General features: G+C 45.8%; 1 pseudogene; it reads right to left on the bottom strand.

Annotated features, from left to right (window-relative positions):
• Positions 1-11,578: 11,578 nt before the first annotated feature.
• LOC133506932 (N-acylethanolamine-hydrolyzing acid amidase-like) lies at positions 11,579-18,835 on the bottom strand (annotated as a pseudogene).
• Positions 18,836-22,269: the final 3,434 nt, after the last annotated feature.

Here is a 22,269-nt window from a genome sequence, read left to right as displayed (position 1 = left end):
AGGCCAGAAAGGTTTTGATTTTGACCCAAGAGGTTCCATTGGACCATGCAGTGTGACTGTAGAAATGATAGTACTACTTCTGATTCAAGTTGCATTTACATATATTGGGAAATAGGTAGTAGTACAAGGTCAGGTCACGAGGGCAGTGGCTTTAACAGGGCCATCTACACTTCCCTTTCCCCACCCACTTCATCCAGATCTTCTGGGGGATCCCAAGCCATTCCCAGCCCAGATGAGACCTTTTCTCTCCAGCTTGTCCTGGGTCACACACATACCCCTCCACCACAATAAACTAAAAATAGATAGATAGATAGATAGATAGATAGATAGATAGATAGATAGATAGATGATAGATAGATAGATAGATAGATAGATAGATAGATAGATAGATAGATAGATAGATAGATAGATAGATAGATAGATAGATAGATAGATAGATAGATAGATAGATAGATAGATAGATAGAACTGTATGAAGGTTTGATGATGCGCAACCAATCAGATCATCTAAATAAAAAAATGTTTTTCCAATATCATCGTCAAATTCACTGACGACACAATAGTGGTCGGTCTGATCTCAAAGGTAGTCGACCCTACAGCCTACAGAGAGGAGGTCCAGAAGCTCACAACTTGGTGCACAGACAACAAACTGGCACTGAACACTACAAAAACAAAAGAAAGTCACTGTGGACTTCAGGAGGAACAGAAACTGAACTCGCTCTACTCTTCATCAACGGCTCAGTTGGCAAAGGGATGTAGTGCCCTCTCCGGGTTGGGGATGAGATCCTTCCACAAGTGGAGGAGTTCAGATATTTTGGGGTCTTGTTCACTAGCTGACTGATTCTGAGCGAAGAAGATTGGAACTAGAGATTGACAGGCGGATGATGCAACATCTGCATGAATGCAGATTTTTTTTATCCGTCCGTTATGGTGAAGAAGGAGCTAAGCTGAAAGGTGGAACACTCTATTTACTGGTCGATCTACGTTCCTACCCTCATCTGTGGTCATGAGCTGTGGGTTATGATCGAAAGAACACGATCCTGGATACAAGCGGCCGAAATGAGTTTCCTCTGTAGGGTGTCTGGGCACTGGCTTAGAGAAAACTGCACAAGGCAGAAAATAGTAGGTTCGCTGATTAAGAATTGAATGACTTGGGTTTCCAATTACCCATCATGCCTTGCGACGGCTGCCATCTTGTATGTCATAGAGGTTGGAGAACACAGGTGATAGATAAAAACTTCACACTCCACCAATCGTTAATTTATCCGATTGGTCTAAGAGTTATGACATTGAAGAAAAAGGGAATCCTGGGACATTGGTGACCTCGTCGGAAACCCATCCATTGCCAGAGGGAAAAAACAGTTTGAATGCCTGCTAGTTTTGATTTGCATTGATCGGTAGCGCTTACCCGACAGAAGGGGCTAGAAGAGCTGGTGGCCAGGATGTGTGGGGCTGAAAGGATCCTGCCTACTCTGGACCTAATTCGAGTGGCGTGCTGTCATGGCCGTGCCGGTCCCCATCATAGGTGTGCTGGTCCTCGATGCGGCGCACACCTGCCTCAATCAGCAGCGTACACCAGTGCCTCGTCCCTGTAATTATGGTGCACAGATATATGGCCACGCGTGGGGTCTGCTCGTTGCCAGATCTTTGTACTTATGTAAGGTTCCCTCAACGCCTTGTCCATGCTCTTGCTACCCCGTGTACCAAACCCCGCCTCGTTCTTGACCTTCCTCTCACGACTGCAGATTCTGCTACTGCTGCCTCCGTGGACTGCCTGCTAGTGTTTTGACCTTGGACTGAATAAACACGCTTGCCAAACATCTCTTAAGCCTTGTGAGTCGTGCATTTGGGTTTCAGCATCAAGTTCTGGCCATGACAGAACGATTTGGCCGTAACATGAACCCAGCTGACTCTGATCTAGTGTGCCACGCTCTCCATCTCCATGGTCGACGTCTCGCCAAACTTGAAGGAGCCCTCCATATGGTTGCCTGTCAACTGTAGGAGGAAATGACTTGGCTCGCATCCTTGTCTGCATCCTCGTCCATTGGAGCCGGCGTCAGTCTGGATCCAGTAGGTGCCGCGGCAGTTTCATGTACCCCCGAACCAGCTCCCTCGCTGGTCTCTGATGCTCAGAGAGCCGTCTGCTCACCGCTCTCCCGCCCAGAGCGTTTTTCCGGGGACTCGGGCAATATTAATCCCTTCACCATCCAAATTGAGCTGCACTTCGAGTTGCAGTCTGCTGCCTTTGCATGAGACGACCCAGCTCTGTAGCCCGTGGTCCGAGGCCGGGTCCGCGCTCATTTTGGAGTAGTCAAGACCCAGATGCACAGTGCCGACGACAGCCCTGGAAAGGCATTCCGCGACCACATTGGATTTGCCGGCAATGTGTCGAATGTCTGTAGTGTACTCCGAGATGAATACCAGTTGGCGTTTCTGGCGGGCGGACCACGGCTCGGCCACTTTGGGCATAGCGACAGTGAGGGGTTTGTGGTCCACATATGCCGTGAACTCACGGCCTTCCAGTAGGGAACGGAAGTGGCGGATCGCCAGCCAGAGGCTGAGGAGCTCCCTATCGAATGTGCTGTATTTGCATTCCCTGGGGACCAGCTGAAAAAGGCAAGCGGTTGCCAGGCGCCGCCGACCCACTGTTCGAATACGGCCCCAACGGTGTAGAGTGACGGGGGCCCCATGGGACGGGTGGGCCAGCATAGCGGCATGATTCAGCGCGGCCTTCATAGCCTCCAAGGCTTCCACCCTCTTGGCCGTCCATTCAATGTGCTGATTGGGGGCCATGCCGTGAAGAGCCTCATACAGGGGGCGCATGGTGTGGGCCGCCCGGCGGATGAACCGGTGATAGAAAGTCACCATCCTCAGAAACTCTCTGAGCCCCCGAGCCGAGCGAGGTCAGGGAAAAGCGGAGACGGCCTCCACCTTTGATGGAAGGGGGGCAGGGCCGTTATTGTCAATGAGGTGCCTGAGGAACTCGATGGAGGGCATCCCGAAAACACACTTCGCTGTATTGATGATCAGGCCATGCCGCTCGAGTCTCGAGAAGAGGTCCCGAAGGTGCTTCAGATATTCTTACTCCCAGGAGCTGGCGACGAGGATGTTGTCCAGATAGACGAACTCAAAGGGCAAGTCTCTGACCACCGAATCCATTAAACGTTGGAAAGACTGGGCACGTTTTTGAGTCCAAACGGCATCCTCAGAATCTTGAACAGGCCAAACGGCGTGACTACAGTCATTTTGCGAACAACTGAGGGGTGCACGGGGACCTGGTGATACCCGCGCACCAGGTAGACCTTGGAGAACAGGCTTTTGCCCGCCAGGTGGGCCGAGAAGTCCTGAATGTGGGGGAGAGAGAAACGGTTGGGTGTAGTGGCGTCGTTAAGACCACACAGTCGCCAACCTCTGGTCGAGGGACAAATTGTAGCGGCGATGCCCATGGGCTATCCAAGCGGCGGACGATGCCCAGGCGCTCCATGTTGGCAAACTTGGATTTAGCGACAGCTAGGTTCTCGGGGTCAAGCCGTCGGGCTCTAACGTAAATAGGGGGGCCCTTGATCTCGATGTGGTGCTCAACGCCATGATTAGCTACGGCAGAGGAGAAAGTGGGCCGTGTCAAGCCGGGGAACTCACCAAGGAGGAGCTGATACTTGGTGCCATCTGAGAGTGAACTGGAGAGACCGCCATAAATCGCCTCGTTGCGGACACAAGGAACCAAGGAGAAAGTCTGTGCCTCCACCAGACGGCCCTTCTTCACATCCACCAGCAGCCTGTGGGCACAAAAAAAATCAACGCCTAGGAGAGAGAACGAGAGATCGGCAGTGGCAAAGTCCCATGTAAAGCGCTGACCCCCGAAACACAAGTCCACAGTCTTTATGCCATACGCGCAGAGAGGGGAGCCAGTAGGGGTGGCCCCTCAGTCCTGCCAGCGGCGTCATCCGCAGTGGCGGTCAGGGTGCCAGTGTCGCAAAGGTATTTGCGCCCGGAAAGGGTGTCCATGACAAAGAGCAGCCAGTTGTTCCCGCCCGCGCTCACGGCCGCTATGGAGCGCGGGCTTTGGCTTTTCCCCGCCGTTTCGTAGTTGCTAGGGCGCGGCACCTCTTTGCTTTCGCGCCAAAACGGCCGTGGAATTAGCACAAGCCTGTGCCAGCGCGGCCGTCGGTGGCGATGGGGCCCTTGCTGTATGGCACCCCCGCGCCCGGGGGCGAGTAACTGTGTGCCGGGGCCAGGACCTCAGGGGAGAAGCGCTGGGTGGCCAGGAAGAAACCGTCGTCCTCCTCACCCAGGGCACGGGGTTCAGTGATAGAAGTGTTAGCGAACGCTGTCTGAACATGCGGCGGCATGTGTCTGGGAAACAGTTCCATGAAAAGGAAGTTGGGCTCCTTCGCGCCCAGCAGGTTTAGCATAATTTCCATATGTTCGGAAGGTTTTCTGTCCCCCAATCCATTAATACCAAAAAGATGTCGGGCTTGCTCTGGCCGTGAAAGCTAGAAAAACCTTGAGGAGGTGAGCCTCGAGCCCAGCATATTTATCTCGGGCAGGGGGAGATGTGATGAAACTCACTACTCTGGCCGCTGTTGAGCTCCCGAGGGCTGAGACAATGTGGTAATAACGCACGGTATCATCCGAGATCCCGTGGAAGGCGAATCGAGCCTCCGTCTGCCCGAACCACGCTGTCGCGGACGTCTCCCAAAACTCCAGCAATTTGAGGATGGTGGTTGCCATGTTCAGTTCAGTCTCGTCGGGGTCACCAGTGTAGCGCCGAAGAAAAGGAGTCGGAGGCGGAGTGTTGTACACAGAAGCAAACCTCGTTTTATTGCTGACATCGACAGAGTGAACCCCTTGCGCGGGAACTCTCTAACACTCTAACACTGGAAATGTAGCCAACAAGAACATCCGTGAGGAACCTCGTAACCTAACTCGAGGTCATGTGGGTGAATTATGTAGACCACCACAATCGCACTCTCAAATCTGCACAGTCGAGCACGAAAAATCAAGTGCGTAAAATTTGTTACGAGTAGAAATACATAGACATTCTCAGCGCACATGAAAACCAATCCAGCAGTGAACCACAGCCTGACTTTTTTTTTTTTTTAAACATGGAAGCACACAGTCTCCTGATAGTTTATGTGACTCCGCCCACCTTCGGTTCTTAAAGGGGTACACTCATGATTACAAATACCGTCCACCCACACAGTCTGGGCAGCGTAGAGCAAAGAGTTAGACATGCTGCTTGTCTTTACGCTCGATAATCATGGTAAAAGTAAAAAAAAAAGTTTTGCTGTTCCTTTAATGAATGTCGAGTTATGTGAATAATGGAAGAAAAAGTGGTGCAACTGGATGAGATTTTCTCTTTTTTTGAGTAAAAGAGTTCTGGTCTAAAGCCAAAATAGAAAGTACAGGATGAGATGGTGTATAATGTTAAAATTCCACTTTGGGACAGCCTGATCGAGGATGAAAGCACAGACAATACAGTACATAAATAGGTAATCCTGTATTTTAAATATAGGCAACATAACATTAGCTTTAGATGAAAATACATGTTCAACATGTAATTATAGTTTATATTTTTAATAACCATAAATTTCACAGTCATTATGATGCGCCTACCACATTGATAAGTTTTGGCACTTATTATTTAAGTGAAAACACACGATCATATAGCTGAAATATTACTGTCCACAATCAGTCAATCCAATACTAGTCATGGAATTTTGTATTTAATACTTGGAAAGTCATGGAAAATCATTTTGATTCTCTGGATGTGTATGAACCCTGGACAACTGTCAGGAACAATCATACACATTCAAAGTGAGTGAATCTCAATTTGTTGGCCTGAAGCACAGGGGACTCATGGTTGGCACTGGAGCTACTCCGCATATAATAATGGAGAGAGACGTTCCGAAGATTTGATGACTCATTCCAGCCCAAAGATCACACAGTTGAACTGGCCGATGGCACAAGAAGAAATGGTGTGGCCCTGAAGAGAGGCGATGCCGAGGTGACGGCGGTGGATCGTGAGGGGAAGAGGATCAAAGCCATTGTGAAGAAGGCATTCTACATTCCTACATATCCACAGGACGTCTTCTCAGTAAAGGCGGTATCGACCAATGGAGGTTCAGCCACCTTCAGAGAAGGTCGCAGTGAACTCATCCACAAAAGTGGGACCAAAAACTAGAACAGACTCTATTATTTGAACACTGTAAATAATGTGACTGATGACAGTTGTAACAGTTGTAACGATATCCAGACAGGGCACAGAATCCTGGGACACTGTAATTAGGTAAATCCAAACTGGGTTGTGACATCTGCAGACAAGGACAAATTGTTCAAACCAGGAATAGGGAGCCAGATACAATAGGAAAATCAGCACTTGAGGTAGTCCATACTGATCTAGCTGGCCTTGTTGATCCAATTGGTAAAGATGTATTCAGATACATGCTAGCATTTACTGACGACTATCAAAGTACTATATTTCTGTATTTCCTGAAAGCTAAAAGTGGCACTGTAAAAGCGACAGATTTTTCGCTGATCTTGCTCCTTATGAAAGTGTGAAGTGTACGCTGTCAAAACTAATGCAGATGAGACAAAGACCGACAAAGCAAGATATATTACTAAAGGTTATAACCAAGTTATGGGAGTAGACTACAAGGAAACTTTCTTTCCAACTGCAAATCTGAATTCGATTCGTGCTTTGATGCAAGTGGCACCACAGCATGATCTTAACATACATCAGATGGACATTAAGACAGTGTATCTAACATGCTCCTATTGAATGTGAACAGTATATTGAACAACCTGAAGGTTTTGAGCAACACTGAAACAATGGTGAAGTGTATAAGTTCTATAAAACATAAGTCGAACAGTCTGTATATCACGAGATCAAGTGGGAGTGTTGACAGGTGATCTCATACGTCACTGCACTGTTCTGTGTAAATGTGTGTTTCAAAAATAAAATAAAGTTATTCCTCTTTCCGGTTCCATGGTAACTGAAATGAGCAGCGTGTTTCTTCCTCCGTCAAAAAGATAAAATAACAAAAGTTATTCCACGCGAGATGACTGCGCCAACAGCGCAGGTCTTTAAGTACACATCCCCTGAAAGCGAGGCAGCAACCTCGCTGATCACCCTACTGCAGGGTCGACCAAGAGTCTCTGATTATGCAATAGAGTCCTGCATTTTGGCAGGAGAGAGCCATTGGAACAACAGGGCGCTCCTAGATGCGTTCTTTCAAGGGGTGTCCCCCGCGGTAAAGGACCAGCTGATCCCGCTAGACTTGCCGCCAGACCTGGACGCACTCATCACTTTGACTTTCAAATTGGACAAGAGCATGGGCAAGGAGTTGCGAGAACATGACATAAGTACAACGATCTGGCAAAAAATCAGACCACGCACGTGGCCATGTATTTGTGAGCCGTAATTACTGGGATGAGGCACCGGTGTGCGTATCTGCTGATTGAGGCAGGTGCGCGCCGCATCGGGGACCGGCACACCCATGACAGGGACCGCTACGGCCGTGACAGCGTGCAAGTCTTCAGGGATGGGTAGGGTGGTGTCGACAATCCGTTCAGTGGTTTTGATTTTCTGTTGGAGTCTCCTCAGTTCCCAAACATTTATTGAATGACGTTCAATGAAAAAGTGATGTCACAGTGGTAAACATGAGGTTGTCCCAATTTTTTTTTGGGGAACGTGTTGCAGCCATAAAATTGTGAGTTAACAGTTATTTGCTCGAAACTGTTTTATCAGTTTGAACATTAAATGTGTTTTCTTTGTAGTGTATTCATTGAAATACACATTAAACATTATTTGAAAATTGTAGTGTTTTTATTTGTTTAACACGTCCAAACTTCAGTGTAATTGCATTTGAACTTATTTTACTCTATTACAAAGTCTCTTTGGTCTGTTACAAGTTAAACAATCGACGCAGCTTGGTTTTTATTTCAGAATTTTTTTTTAATCATATTTCATTAAAATACTTGTGAAGTTTTTCCCACAATTTGGCAAATAAACACTGTTCACACTTAACACCTGTGCTATTAGTGCAGTTTATCTAGGATCAAAATATTTCTGCTATTGCGCTCATACTTTCTCTTTTGAAACTATATCAACTCTGCATAGTCAGATGAAAACTTAATGTCTGTAATTAATAACTGTAACAAGCTACAACGCATCTCTTTCATCGGTAACGCCACATATTACGCACTATTTACATTTGTACCGTCAGGTTTGTGAAACATACTATTATTTTCAAAAAGCTGTTAGGGTGATGATCACAGAGTATGCAAAATGTTCTCGTTAAATTTGTATTAGCTTTCTTTTGAAAAATTCTCATCGGTTTCACTCAAACAGAAAATCGTGGTTCCACTTCACTGACCGGTGGAAGCACTTCAGGTCAGTCGAGTTGTGCGGCAGTCCTTGAAAGACATTAAATAGGTATGATTTCGTGAATTGTACTTCATCACTTGGTATTATAAAAGAAACTGAACCAAATTCAGGAAAGAAGTTAAAAAAATAAAAGTAATCTATTGCACATACCGGTGGCCTGACAAGTGTGGTATACTTCTCTGGGGTTGCTGCACTCATTATTGTTGTGTAGACTGTTTTCCTATAAAATGATCGAAAGAGCAGACAATGAAACTATATAAATATAAATATTGAAGTTTAAAACATGTTTTTTGCAGGAAGTAAAGGATCACCATAAAAATCTGTTCGATCCCATTATCGTCATTAATTGGACACTCTAAATTGCCCCTAGTTGTGATTGTGAGTGCAGCTGTTGTCTTCATGTGCCCTGCGATTGGCTGGCAACCAGTTCAGGGTGTGGCCCACCTCCTGCCCGTTGACAGCTGAGATAGCCTCCAAAATTGATGGATGGCTGATTTAAGTGGGTCGAAAACTAAGGAATTTTTTACACAGATTTTTTTGGTCGAAAAGACGTTTGAACGCCAAGGTCCCACTGTATGTGTACTTTCATTTAAATTTTTTGTTCAAATCTCATATGGTTTGTTGTTTTCCCATTACTTTTTAATTTTATACTACTATTATCTCATGTTGTGTTTGTGTGATCAAACAAGACCAACTGATCTGTGCAAAAGGTTCCTGAAGTTGGCATTCATTCAATCACCCAATAACTCAGAGTCATCGTCTTCGCTCCGTCCAAAAGCCTTTTCTGTCTGGCTTGCGTACCTTAAAGCCCGGGTGTCATCCCTATAAACATTCTAAAATAGATATTGTAATGAAAAATACATATAACAGTATTGACTTCAATGACTATACGGAAAAAAAGAAAGTGAGCGGAGAGCGCGTCATCCATGCACAAAGTTGCACAATTGAGTGTCCGTCGACATCCAAGTGGTCGCCATATTAGTCGTGTCATCTGTCCTTGACGTCAGCGTCACTTCCGCTGCTAAAAACACGCAGTGCCTGCTACTACGGATGCCGAACAACAGAGATAATCCCATTTTTCCGACACCGAAGTTCTTTTCGAAAAGGACAACAGCACACAACTGAGTGAAGTTACCAGGGCAATATTACACTATTGTTTCGAGCACTCAGGGCAATATTACAATATTGTTTCGAGCCATATTCAGATGATATCCGATCACGGCCAAACCACATCCCGTCTGATCCACTCCCGCGGCGGAGATGATCCATCGCGGCTCATCGCAGCCAGCCGCTGTGGCTTATGACAGAGCCGAGCGGTGCTACTTTAGTCACAGTCGAGCCGTAGCGCTTTATGCGCGCACGCGACTGAGTAACGCATTCTCGGCTGGGTTCTTCAGAGCCGCCCTCGTCGCAAAGCCCGACGCGCAGCCTTCGCAGAAGCTGTGACCGCTGAATGCCGGTGTGGCTGAGTTTCGGAGGAGGTGGAGCTTGGCTATGTTGCTTTTAGGGGTATGTTCAAAGTCGTCGCAGTACTCGATGAACACTATCGAGACATTGTTGGGTGTGCGACGCGCACATCGACACATTTCATACGTGGATCTTATGTTATGTTATGAGAGAGACCAATTATGTGGTCCGCCCCACACTATAATTTTTTTTAGTAGCTGTATGCGCATATCAACACATTTCATACGCGGATCTTTTGCTACGTTATGAGAGAGACCGATTACGTGGTCTGCCCCAAACTATTTTTTTTTTTTTGGAGCTGTATACACACCTACCTGTTATTTGTAACCCACGAAGCTCTCGTCCTCTGCACCCGTGCAATCCATTTTTCACAACGAACAGGGTCTCTTTCAAACTTATGAAGCGTAATTCCATTCTCCCGAGTGTTCAAGCAATGTCCAGCAATGCAATGAGCCGGGCACGTCATCCGTTTGACGACACTTGAGCTTTAAAATGCCACCGACATGAAATGCATGATTTTTAGTGTGTTATGACATGGCTCACCTTCAGCGGCGAGGTGCCTTATCACGGTGCCGAGCCGGGCCGTTTTACAGTATTCAGTATTGTCATCGCTCGCGGCTGAGTAGGCTACATACTGTCAGGGAGTCTGTTGTTAGTTCGAAGTGATCCACATATAATCTAAATATGGCTCGAAACGATAGGATAATATCGCCCCAGACACTTGACTCGATTGTGAGACATTCTCTTCTTCGAAAAGAGCTTCCGTGTCTGAAAGGGCGTGTCCCACACTAGGGGCCACAGCGTGTTTTCAATTGCGAATGTCCGGGGTGATGTCACGGACAGTACATGCAGCCAATATGGCTATCACTTGGATGTCGAATGAGACTTATTTTTTCGTGTAGATATTGAAGTGAATTATGTTATATGTAGTTTTCATTTCACTATCTATTTAAGAATGTTTATAGGGATAACACTTTACCTTTAAGGGATGCACATTTTGCTGTAATGACTTCTGGGACACCCACTGTGCATAAGCAGCTCATGTGTGTGCAATGACCCAAGGGACGTAACTCATTGAAGTCTGAGGTTGGCTGTAAATTGCAAAGATTGAAATATTCCTGAGCTGTGTGAATGCTATAGAAAGCCAGTGGCAATATGTCATATTTTCTGTAGTGGATACAGAAGTTAATCATTGCAGTGATCAGTGAGACATGCACAGTGCTAAGGTGCCTACCGGTCCAACAAACCTTTTAGGAGTGCATGTTTTTTATGTAGGACATAAATAAAAACACAATTAATTTAATCAAAATACTGTTCTTGTTAGTGATATATGTTTTGAGGTCCATGAATAAAAAATGAGGGCTCCATGCCATACTGAAGACTAGTTGTGCCCAACCTTCCTTGCATGCTACAAGACACATCTGTGAGGCTTTTCTGACTTCCGCGAAAGGGAGAATATGACCCTAAATGAATTGTCATGAGATGCTTTGCCACAAGAATGATAGAGAGCCGAATGAATGGATGTTCTTCTTACCCATTACACACAGGAAATAGTGACAAAACCTGGATAGAGACATCATTACAGGTTATAAATGAATTCTGATTGTTCCAACTGAAATTGGTCTTACCATTAGTTTCATAAGTTTCCTGTGAATACTAAATAATTTGTTGTGACTTGCCTGATAAAGCGCATACATACTTATATGCTCTTGACCAGTAGCATTCATTGCTTTTTCTGCTGCTCCTCTAGGAAAAAGAGACGGTAGTGTGTAGTATTAACATACTGTAACATGATGCTTGTATCATGAGAATGTTGTGCTGTCTCATATTCCAGCAGTTTTTTACGATTCGACAGCTCACTTTCGATGATCCTTGGCTGGGGAAGGGAGCCTCTGTACCATCTAAACAAACAAAAGTAATGAAAGTTGTGTAATCCCAATGAACAAACAGCCCATAACAAGAAGACTGTGGCCAGCTCATCATTCCAACCCGCCACTCAGTGGATCCAACGGCCAGATATCTGCCGGGCCGCCTCGGTCTCTGCTGATGACGACCCCTTCACCTGCCCGTGCCCTGCCCACAATGTAATACACTTGTGTGATGATGGGAATTTTGGAAAGACGCAGGACGGCATCTTGGAAGTCTTCTGCCTTTTCTAGAGTCTGCACAAAAGACAAATTGCCACCATTTAAAATTCCTTAAGATTCCTGCAGAATGAGTGGACTATAAAGTTGAGATGAAGCCTCGACCTTGTTGCCAACCTTTAAACTCTGTGGCATTATGCAAGATGCGGGTTATTTGGAGATTTTTCCGATCCCAGGAGCATCACATTTATTTTTAGCATGTCTTTAAATTAAAATCATGTTCACTGTTGGTGAATTTCTCATTGAGCGTCACATTTAAATGTTATCTGTTCACATTATTAAATCAAATTTGCAGATATTAAAGCAACTCGATCAGCATGGAGGTTTGCTTCTTTCAAAACGCACACCCTTATCGTGCTAAAAAAGCGGCCGAGTAATTACTACATAGACTTCAGGTTGAAGAATATTCACCTGGCTCAAAAATGTATTCAAAGCTGGTCCATGTAAGGCTGGAATACATCAATTGTTTTTCTGTGGTACCACCAGTATTTTTGGTTCTGTGTTACTTTGTGCATTTTTCACTGGTGCTGATTTCTGTCTCTTCCTGGAAGCCATCCCCTTACCGTGGTGGAGGGGCTTGTGTGTCCCAAGGACTAGGAGCTAAGTTGTCTGGGGCTTTATGCCCCTGGTCGAGTCACCCATGCCAAACAGGTCCTAGGTAAGGTACCAGTCAAAGCAAGGTGAAAAGACCGCTGATATAGATTGAGGTTTCCCTTGCCCAGACGTCGGTCACAAGTGCGCCCCTCTCAATCCAGGCTAGGAGGTGGGGCTCAAAGGTGAGTGCCTGGTGGCCTGCACCCATGGGACCCGGACAGTCACAACCTGAAAGGGTGTGTTGGTCCCCCTTCCCGTGGGTTCACCGTCTGTGGGAGGGTGAATTGGGGTCAGATACAGTGTAAAATGCGCAGTGGCTGAAGGCAGGGATTTTGGCAATCCAATCGCAGACTACAAAAGCTGGCTCTCGGGACTTGGAGGAAGCCTGAACTGAAGTGTGAGGTTGAGAAGTTCCGTCTCATTATTGGCAGGCTCTCCTCCACACACGGCTTCGGCTCTGGTACCAGTCCTTTTGAGAGGGGTTCCACCCTCTTCTACTCTGGAGTTGCCTCTGGTGAAAGGAGCCAATTAGATGTGGGTATATTTGTTTCCCCCTGGCTTGGTGCCTTCACCACGATTGACAACAAGGTAGCCTCTATCCACATTTGGGTGGTGGGGCGGAATGACAAACTGATGGGGGACGAACTATTTGTGTCTATGCACCAAACAGCAGTTCTGAGTACCCACCATTTTTGGAGACCCAAGAGGGGGTGCTGGAGAGTGTGCCTACAAAAGACTCCATTGTTCTGCTGGGCCACTTCAACACTCACATGGACAATAGGAGTGAAACTGGAGGACACGCACACACTCCTGATCAGAACCCGAGCGGTGTTCTGTTATTTGACTTCTGTACTCATCACAGATCGTCTATAATGAATACTATGTTTAATCAGACGGGTGTCCACATGTGCATTTGGGACGAGGACACCCTAGGTTTTGTTGAGTTTTTGAATTTGTCGTTTGTCTTGGAAACTCAGGTGAAGAGAGGGCGGAGCTGTCAACTGATCACCATCTATTCCTGAGTTGACTGGGTGGGTGGGTCAAGATGGCGGTCCGATCTGGCAGGGCCAAAAGTATTGTTACAGTCTGCTGGGTACATCTGGCATATTCTCCTGTCAGAAGGAGTTTCAACTCCCACCTCTGACATAACTTTGCTCATGTTCCAGGAGAGACAGGGGACATCGACTCTGAGAGGACAATGTTCCGCGCTGCCATTGCTGAGGTGACTACTTGAGCTGTGGGTGTAAGGTAGTCAGTGGCGGTCGCGGCGGCAAACCTGTTATGGACAGCAACGGTGAGGGATGCCATCAAGCTGAAGGAGTCATATCATGCCTTTTTTTTTTATCTGTGAGACTCCTGAGGCAGCTGATGGGTAACAGCTGGCCAAGCAGAAGACAGCTTTGGTTTTCGCTGAAGCAAAAACTACGGCATGGGATTGGGTTCAGTGAGGCTATGGAGAAAGACTTCTGGAGTGGTTTGAGGAAATTCTGGTCCCCTTGCCGGCATCTCAGAAATGGAAAGCAGTCCACCATCAACACTGTGTATACTGGGGATTGGGTGCTGCTGACCTTGACCAGGGACACTGTGAGTCGGTGGAAAGAATTTTTCAAAGACCTACTCAATTCCTCTGACACGCTTTCCCATGAGGAAGATGAGTATGGGTTCATTGAGACGGGGTCTCCAATATCTGGGGTTGAGGTCACCAAGGTCTTTAAAAAACTCCTCAGTGGCCTGGCACCCATGGTTGGATGAGATTTGCCCAGAGTTTCTAAAAGTTCCAGATGGTATGGGGCTGTCCTGGTTGACACACATCTGCAACAATGCATGGACATCAGGGACAGTACCTCTGGATTAGCAGACTGGGTTGGAGATCCCTCTTTTCGACATGATGAGGTCTGTTCTGGGGTGCTGGAGGGAAGGGTCTGTTAGGAAGTCAAATCTCAGATTCAAGAGGAGCAATGTAGTTTTGTCCTAGCGGTGGTACAGTGGACCAGCTCTTCACCCCCAACAAAATCCTTCAGTGTTCTGGGAATTCGCCCAAACAGTCTACTTGTGTTTTGTAGACTTGGAGAAGGCCTGAGATCATGTCCCTTGGGGACTCCTGTGTGGGGTGCTTCAGGAGTATGGGGTATTTGACCCACTGATACAGGCAGTTCAGTCCCTGTATGACCGGTGTTAGCGTTTTGTCTGCATTGCTGGGAGTAAGTCGCACAAGTTTCTGGTGAGAATTGGACTCCACCATGGCTCCACTTTGTCACAAATTCGGTTCATAACCTTTATGCAAAGAATATCTATGGGCAGATGAGGCATGGAGGTGGTCCGGTTTTGTGGCCCCAGTATTGCATCTTTGTTTTTGCAAATGATGTGATTCTATTGGGTTAAGCCATGATCTCCAAGTCTTACTGGAGCAGTTTCAAGCCAAGAGTGAAATGGCTGGAATGAGAATCAGCACCTCCAAATATGAGACTATGGTCCAAAGTCGGAAAAGAATGGTATGCTCATTCCAGGTCAGGGATGATGACCTTCTACAAGTAGAGAAGGTGAAGTCCCTTGGTGTCTTGTTCAAGAATGAGTAAAGAATGGAACGGGAGCTCGACAGGTGGATCGGTGCAGCATCTGCAGTGATGTGGACCTATATGGGTCTGTTGTGGTTGCTTTGTGAAAGAGCTTACTGAAAGACGAAGCTCTCAATTTTCTGGTCGATCTACATTCATAACCTCACTTATGGTCACGAGCTGTTTGTTGTGCTTCTCCAGATTGAGAGGCGATGGATGAGGTGGCTGGGGGATCTGATTCGGATGGCTCCCGGACGCTTCCCTGGTGAGGTGTTCTGGGCGGGTCCCATCTAGAGAGACCCTGGGGATGACCCAGGACATGCGGGAGAGACTACATCTCTTGGCTGGCCTGTGAATGCCTCCAGATCCCTCCGAAAGAGCTGGATGAAGTAGCTGGGGAGAGAGAAGTCCAGGCTTCCCTCCTTAAACTACTAGAAAGGTAATGGATTATTTGTGCAACCCTTCTAAGTGGCTCAACTAATGGGTGGATGATTTCTCTACAACACTTTATGTTGTCTCTCCTATTTATTTGTGTCAAAAATATGTTTTTTCCATCATTCTTTGGCATGGGTATTAATGTCTACTGATACGTTCGACAGTGCTTGTTTTACCATGATTCCTTATCTTCTCTTTCCTCATCTCACCTTTCTCACCAGCCAGCTGACTGGGCTTCTCCTCAGCAGGAAAGCTGAAGCGATGTTCTTCCAGAACTCCCACCAGTGATCCCTGCCTAGTCACGTACACAAAGCAATATTTTTGTGTCATCAAGTTTTCAGCACTTGAGGATAGTGGGGAGAGTGTGGTCTTACCTCGCTGGTCACCAGAAACAGTGAACTTGTATGGACTTTGTCCTGTCCACAGGCCAACATAGCCAGCAAAGGTGGTTCCAATCTATGAGATCTGAAATGGTGAAAGGTTGCATTACAGCTTTTGGCATTTGTGGAACAATAATAATAATTATTTTGGTCTCACAGTGAAACTTTGGAATTTAAACTCTAGATTGATAAAACTTGGAGGTGGAATTTGGAAAAGTATTGGACAGGAAAAAAAGCATAGTGGTAAGTGAGCCAGGACTATATGAGGTGATGTCAGCATCACTCCCTCATTTGCCACTTTTTATTTACTAATTGTTTAAGTTTGATTCCGTCCATCAATCCATTTCCTCTGACACTTCTCTCCTTTCTAGGGTCGCAGGTGATTTGCAGCCTTTTTCATTTGATTTAAGGCAAGAATCACCACTACTCAGAGATCAAGTAAACCCTGCTGCAACTAACCTAAATCTGCAGTTTCCATTTTCTGAGCCGCTTATCCTCACGAGGGCCGGGGAGTGCTGGAGCCTATCCCAGCTATCTTTGGGCAGGGGCAGGGTACAACCCTGAACTGTTTTCCAGCCAATCGCGGGGCATAGAGAAACAAATAAACATCTGCACTCACATTTTCCAATTAATACATGTTTTTGGGATGTGGGAGGAAACCAGAGTACTCAGGGGAAACCCATAGGAATGGTGAAAAAAACAATACCCTTCTAATTTTATGTGAATTTGCAAATGCCAAATGGATATGCAGGAGTTTACCATACTTCTAATTTTCAACAAATCATCATTCCGGAAGGGATTGTTTTTGACATGAGAGGTTGTAGTGGACCAACATGACTGTAGGAGTGATAGTTTTTAGGATTGCATTGAGGTTTCATGTGAACACTCAAAAGGTCACACCCAATACTCGAGAATTATTTGTCGATTTTTAAAGCACTGATTTGAGATTAAATCTGGCACATGAAGGACGATGCTCAGGTGATATCTCCCATTCTTTGCATTTAATTTTCTCAATTGATTATTTTGAATTTATTGTCATATGTCAGGCAGCACGATGGTGGATTTGTTGGGGCAGCTACCTCACAGTTCTAAGGACGGCGGTTCAAATAGGGTGGAGTTCGTAGGTTTTCCCTCCGTCCGGGCACTCTGGTTTCCTCCCACATCCCAAAAACATGAATGGTGGGTTAACTGAAGACTCTAAATTGCCCGTAGGTGTGACTGTGAGTGTGAGCGTTTGTGCCCTGGGATTGGCTGGCAGCCAGTTCAGAGTGTACACCGCCTCCTGCACAAAGATAGCTGGGATTGGCTCCAGCACTCCCGTGCCCCTTGTGAGAAGCGGCTCAGGAAATGGATGGATGTTATAGGTCATTAATGTGACCCTAATGATGTTGCATGATATCCTCCTAAAGATAACAAAAGTAGACATAATCTACCTTTCCGTCCTTTCGGAAGATAACATTGACAGTAAGATTTCTCATAACAGAGAATGGGTAGTCAAGGTTCCTGCCATGGTACACGTTTCCATCTTTGTTCTGAGCCACAATGCTCATGAAGAATCTGCAAGCAAAGAATATTGACTTAGCGAACTATTGTGAGGATACAAATGTGTCAGAAATTCGCGAGAACATCATATGAAAGTAAAATGCCAAAGACCACATACGCAGTTGCTTCATAGGCCAAGTTGAGCATTATGATATCAGAGAGGCTTATGCCGAAGTGGGCAGCCATGCCACGGAGCTCCTCCCATAAGGTTCAGGAAGAAGGAACACCTCTGAGGCCTTTATCAGAGGTCTAAGGACTTTGTGAAACCATTTTGGGATTGCAGAACTGAAAGGACAGATGTTTTTTGGAGAAAAATGTGAATGCATCCATAGTGAAAAGCGAAAAGAAAATATTACTGGTGATTGTAGTTATTAGCATTTTAAACAGTTAACATTTACTTATATTATTTATTGGATAGGCCCAAAGAAGTATATAGCCCAGCATGGAATAATTCTTTGTTTGCATCTGCCCTTATTAAACATGTAGACGTAACATATATAGCAAAGTAAAGCAAATGTATTTATATAGCACATTTCAAACACAAAGTAACGCAATGTACTTTACATGACTAAGAGCATTCAGATTTAAAAAATAATGTTTGCAAATAAAAATTTCAATTAAAACAGCTTTTAATGCAATAAATTTCACTAAAAAACAGAGGTACTCTAAAATGCTATAGAAAAAAGAAGAGTTTTTAAACTGCATTTAAAAACATTCACACTTGGGGCTGACGTCACTTTAGGATTGGAGTTACAAGCTCTGACCTCTTTGTTCTGGTCAGAACCCGAGCTTTCATCTGTTTAATGCTCTTTTCGGGGAGTCCAGTCAGAAGACCATAACAATAGTCAAGTCTACTTAGATAAAAGCATGGATGAGCTTCTCCTGGTCTGCTTGACACATGCAAGCCTTCACTTGAGATGTTCTCTGGAGATGGTAAAAGGCAGTTTTAGTGATTGCTTTGATATTACTGTTGAAGGTTAGGTCAGAATTTATCAGAAGCTAAGGTTTCAGACTGTGTCTTTGTTTTTAAAGATAGTGACTCCAGGTATTTACGAACAGCAATCTTTTTCTTAGTTGCCAAAAACGATTAAGTCAGTTTTGTTGTGGTTTAGTTGATGGAAATTTTTGCTTACCTAGTTATTTACCTGCTTTAAACAGTGCCACAACACCTCAATGGAAAGAAAGTCATCTGGTGACACTGCTACTACATATAACTGTGTGTCACATGCATAGCTTTGCTAGTCAAAAGTAAAGTACTGGAAAAAGGTAGCAAATACAGGCTGAACAGTAGTGGCCCAAGAACTGACCCTTGAGGGACCCCATATGTCATTGCTATTAGTTGAGATTGAGCACTTCCAATGGTTGCAAAGTAGCTCTTTTCCTCCAGGTAGGAACTTAACCATTTAATGACCATTCCATTTGGTCTACTCACGTTTCCAATCTGTTTAGCAGTATACTGTGATCTATCGTATCAAAAGCCGCACTGACATCCAGCAAAACCAGAATTGATACATTTCCTGAGTCCGTATTCAGTCATATCATTTAGCATTTTGATAAGAGCAGATTCTGTATCGTGATGAGTTCATAAACCTGGTTGAAATTTGTCAAAAAGTCCATTTAAATTCAAGAAAATGTCGAGTTGATTAAAACTAACTTTCTCAACAATCGTGGCTATGAAAGAGGGATTAGAGACGGTTCTATAGTTTGTTAACATGGAATCATCCAGTGCTCTGATTTTTTTTTTCTCTTTTAGAAGAGACTTAACTGCAGCTACTTTGAGAGCTTTAGGAAACTCACCAGACTGAAGTGAGCAATTGATAATTTGTTACAAATCAGCGAACACCGATTTCACAATAATTTTGAAAAACTCAGATGGTATCGAGTCAAGACAGCTCTTTGATGGTTTCAGCTGCTCAACAATTTTCTCAACAATTTTTGGTTAACTCTATCGAATTCTGACATGGCTAGAGAGCAGGGGTCTCAAACTCAATTTACCTTGGGGCCGCTGGAGGTGGAGTCTGGCTGAGGCTGGGCCGCTCCCTTGGCACACATGGATGTATGCGGAATTTAAACTAGAAATAAAAAACAATCTTATCTTCTCAAACATCTTTTTTTTAAAACACAAAATAATATGAAGAAGGACTGTGGTGTTTACAACTTGCGTGCAAAACTTAAAAAAAAAAGCTTTGGCAACGCTGCTGTAACTTTCTATTCATTGAAAATTGTTTCTATGCTTGCATCAAGCTTGGTCGATGTCACACCCAATACCAACGTTCCCTCAAATTTTTTACTTCTGAGCAAACACACTAAGCCCGTGAGCGCCCCCTTTGACCACTGTGAGCAACGTCAGCCGTATGCACTGTGGTCAGATCAGTGTCATCCATTGAAGCTACAGGGCTCATTCAAAGATTCAGATTACAGCATTTACATTTCCATCAGAACATTTTGAAGAACAATTTTTTGTTTTTGCAAACTTACAATGAAAATGTCAACAAACAAAAAAAATTCATTGCTAACCAAACCAAGCCAACTTTGAACTGTAAATTTGAAATGTCGCATCCAATTTTGTTTCATTTTTTTTAACTCACAATGATATCCCGTCCATTTTTCCACTGAATTATTGCTTGCAGAATATCTTTAGCAATGCATGTTGAAAACTGAAAGATGCTACCAAACAGTTTTAAGGTTAATGTTATGAGGTCTCCTATTTTTAAAATACAGAATTAGCTTTTGAGCACTCTATTGTCTGTGCTTTCATCCTCGATCAGGCTGCGCCAAGGTGGAATTTTAACATCATACACCATCTCGTCCTGTACTTTCTATTTTGGATTCAGACCAGACCTTTCTCACTCAAAAAAGAGAAAATCTCATCCAGTTTCACCACTTTTTCTTCTTCTTCATTCTTATTATTATAAGTATTATTATTATGATTATAATGATGATTATTATTCATATTGACATACTTCAATATTCATTAAAGAAACAGCATTTCTTTTTTTACTTTTGTCATTATTATCTAGAGTAAACAAACAGCATGTCCAACTCGTCTTTGCTCTATTTCTAACTAAAGCACCGGTGGTGGGCGGTGTTTATAGTTATGAGTGTACGCCTTTAAGAGCGGGAGGTGGGTGGTGTCAGGTAGACAAAGAAGTAGAGAACGTGGCATGGTGTGGCGGAGCAGCAGCTTGATAGAGACCGCCTGCTCCCTGTTAAAAAAAAAAAAAAAAAAGTAAACCTTTGGTTCAATGAGCTGGATCGGTTTTCATGTGCGCTGGGTGTGCGCTACAAGTGCGCAATTGCGCTGGCGCGCAATTTAGAGGGAACATTGCCAGATACCCATCTACCCCAGCGTGATTGGTCGGCTCGTCAGCTCCGCACACAAGGCTGTAAAAGTGCCATTCATTATAAAACTTGAGGGCCGCACAAGCATTTTACTATCATAATAAGGTGGGCCACAAGATATCATCTCGCGGCCCGCAAAAGGCCTGTGGGCAGCCAGTTTGAGACCCCTGTTCTCCAAGGTCGACCTGGTGCGCGGGTATCACCAGGTCCCCGTGCACCCCTCAGACGTTCCCAAGACAGCTGTAATCACTCCGTTTGGACTGTTCGAGTTTCTGAGGATCCCGTTTGGTCTTAAAAACGCGGCACAATCTTTCCAGCGTTTAATGGATTCTGTGCTCAGGAACTTGCCATTTGTGTTTGTCTATTTGGATGACATCCTCGTCGCCAGCTCCTCGGAGGATGAACATCTGATGCACCTCCGCGACCTCTTCGCAAGACTTGAGCAGCATGGCCTGATCATCAACCCGGCGAAGTGTGTTTTCGGGGTGCCCTCTATCCAGTTCCTCGGGCACCTCATAGACAAGAACGGCACCGCCCCCCTTCCGGCAAAGGTGGAGGCCGTCTCCGCTTTTCCCCGACTTCGCTCGGCTCGGGGCCTCCGGGAGTTCCTGGGGATGGTGACTTTCTACCACCGGTTCATCCGCTGGGCGGCCCACATCATGCGCCCGCTCTATGAGGCTCTTCAAGACAAGGCCCCCAACCGGGACATTGAATGGACGGCCGAGAGGATGGAAGCCTTTGAGGCTACGAAGGCCGCGCTGAGTCGTGCCGCGATGCTGGCCCACCCGACCCACGGGGCCCCTGTTGCTCTCACTACCGATGCATCGGACTACGCTGTTGGAGCCGTATTCGAACAGTGGGTCGGCAGCGCCTGGCAACCGCTTGCCTTTTTCAGCCGTCAGCTGGTCCCCAGGGAGCGCAAATACAGCACGTTCGATAGAGAGCTCCTCGGCCTCTGGCTGGTGATCCGCCACTTCCGCTCCCTATTGGAAGGCCGTGAGTTCACGGCATATGTGGACCATAAACCCCTCACTTTCGCCATGTCCAAGGTGGCCGAGCCGTGGTCCGCCCGCCAGCAACGCCAACTGTCGTTCATCTCGGAGTACATTACGGACATCCAACACATCGCCGGCAAATCCAATGTGGTTGCGGACTGCCTCTCCAGGGCGATCGTCGGCACTGAGCATCTGGGTCTCGACTACTCCCGCATGAGCGCAGACCAGGCCTCGGACCACGGTGTGCAGGCCCTCAAGACTTCTGACACGGGTTTGCGCCTGGAGGAAGTCGCGGTTGGTGACTCGGGCGTCAGGTTGCTGTGCGACCTCTCGGCTGATCAGCCTCGGCCGCTGGTCCCTGCAAACTGGCGAAGAGCTGATTTCGAGGCGGTCCACAACCTCTCCCACCCTGGAAGGAAACCGTCCG

The sequence above is a fragment of the Syngnathoides biaculeatus genome, chromosome 10 (genome assembly GCF_019802595.1).
Source record: "Syngnathoides biaculeatus isolate LvHL_M chromosome 10, ASM1980259v1, whole genome shotgun sequence".
NCBI classification, from domain to species: domain Eukaryota; kingdom Metazoa; phylum Chordata; class Actinopteri; order Syngnathiformes; family Syngnathidae; genus Syngnathoides; species Syngnathoides biaculeatus.
This window is presented reverse-complemented; position numbering and strand designations above follow the sequence as displayed.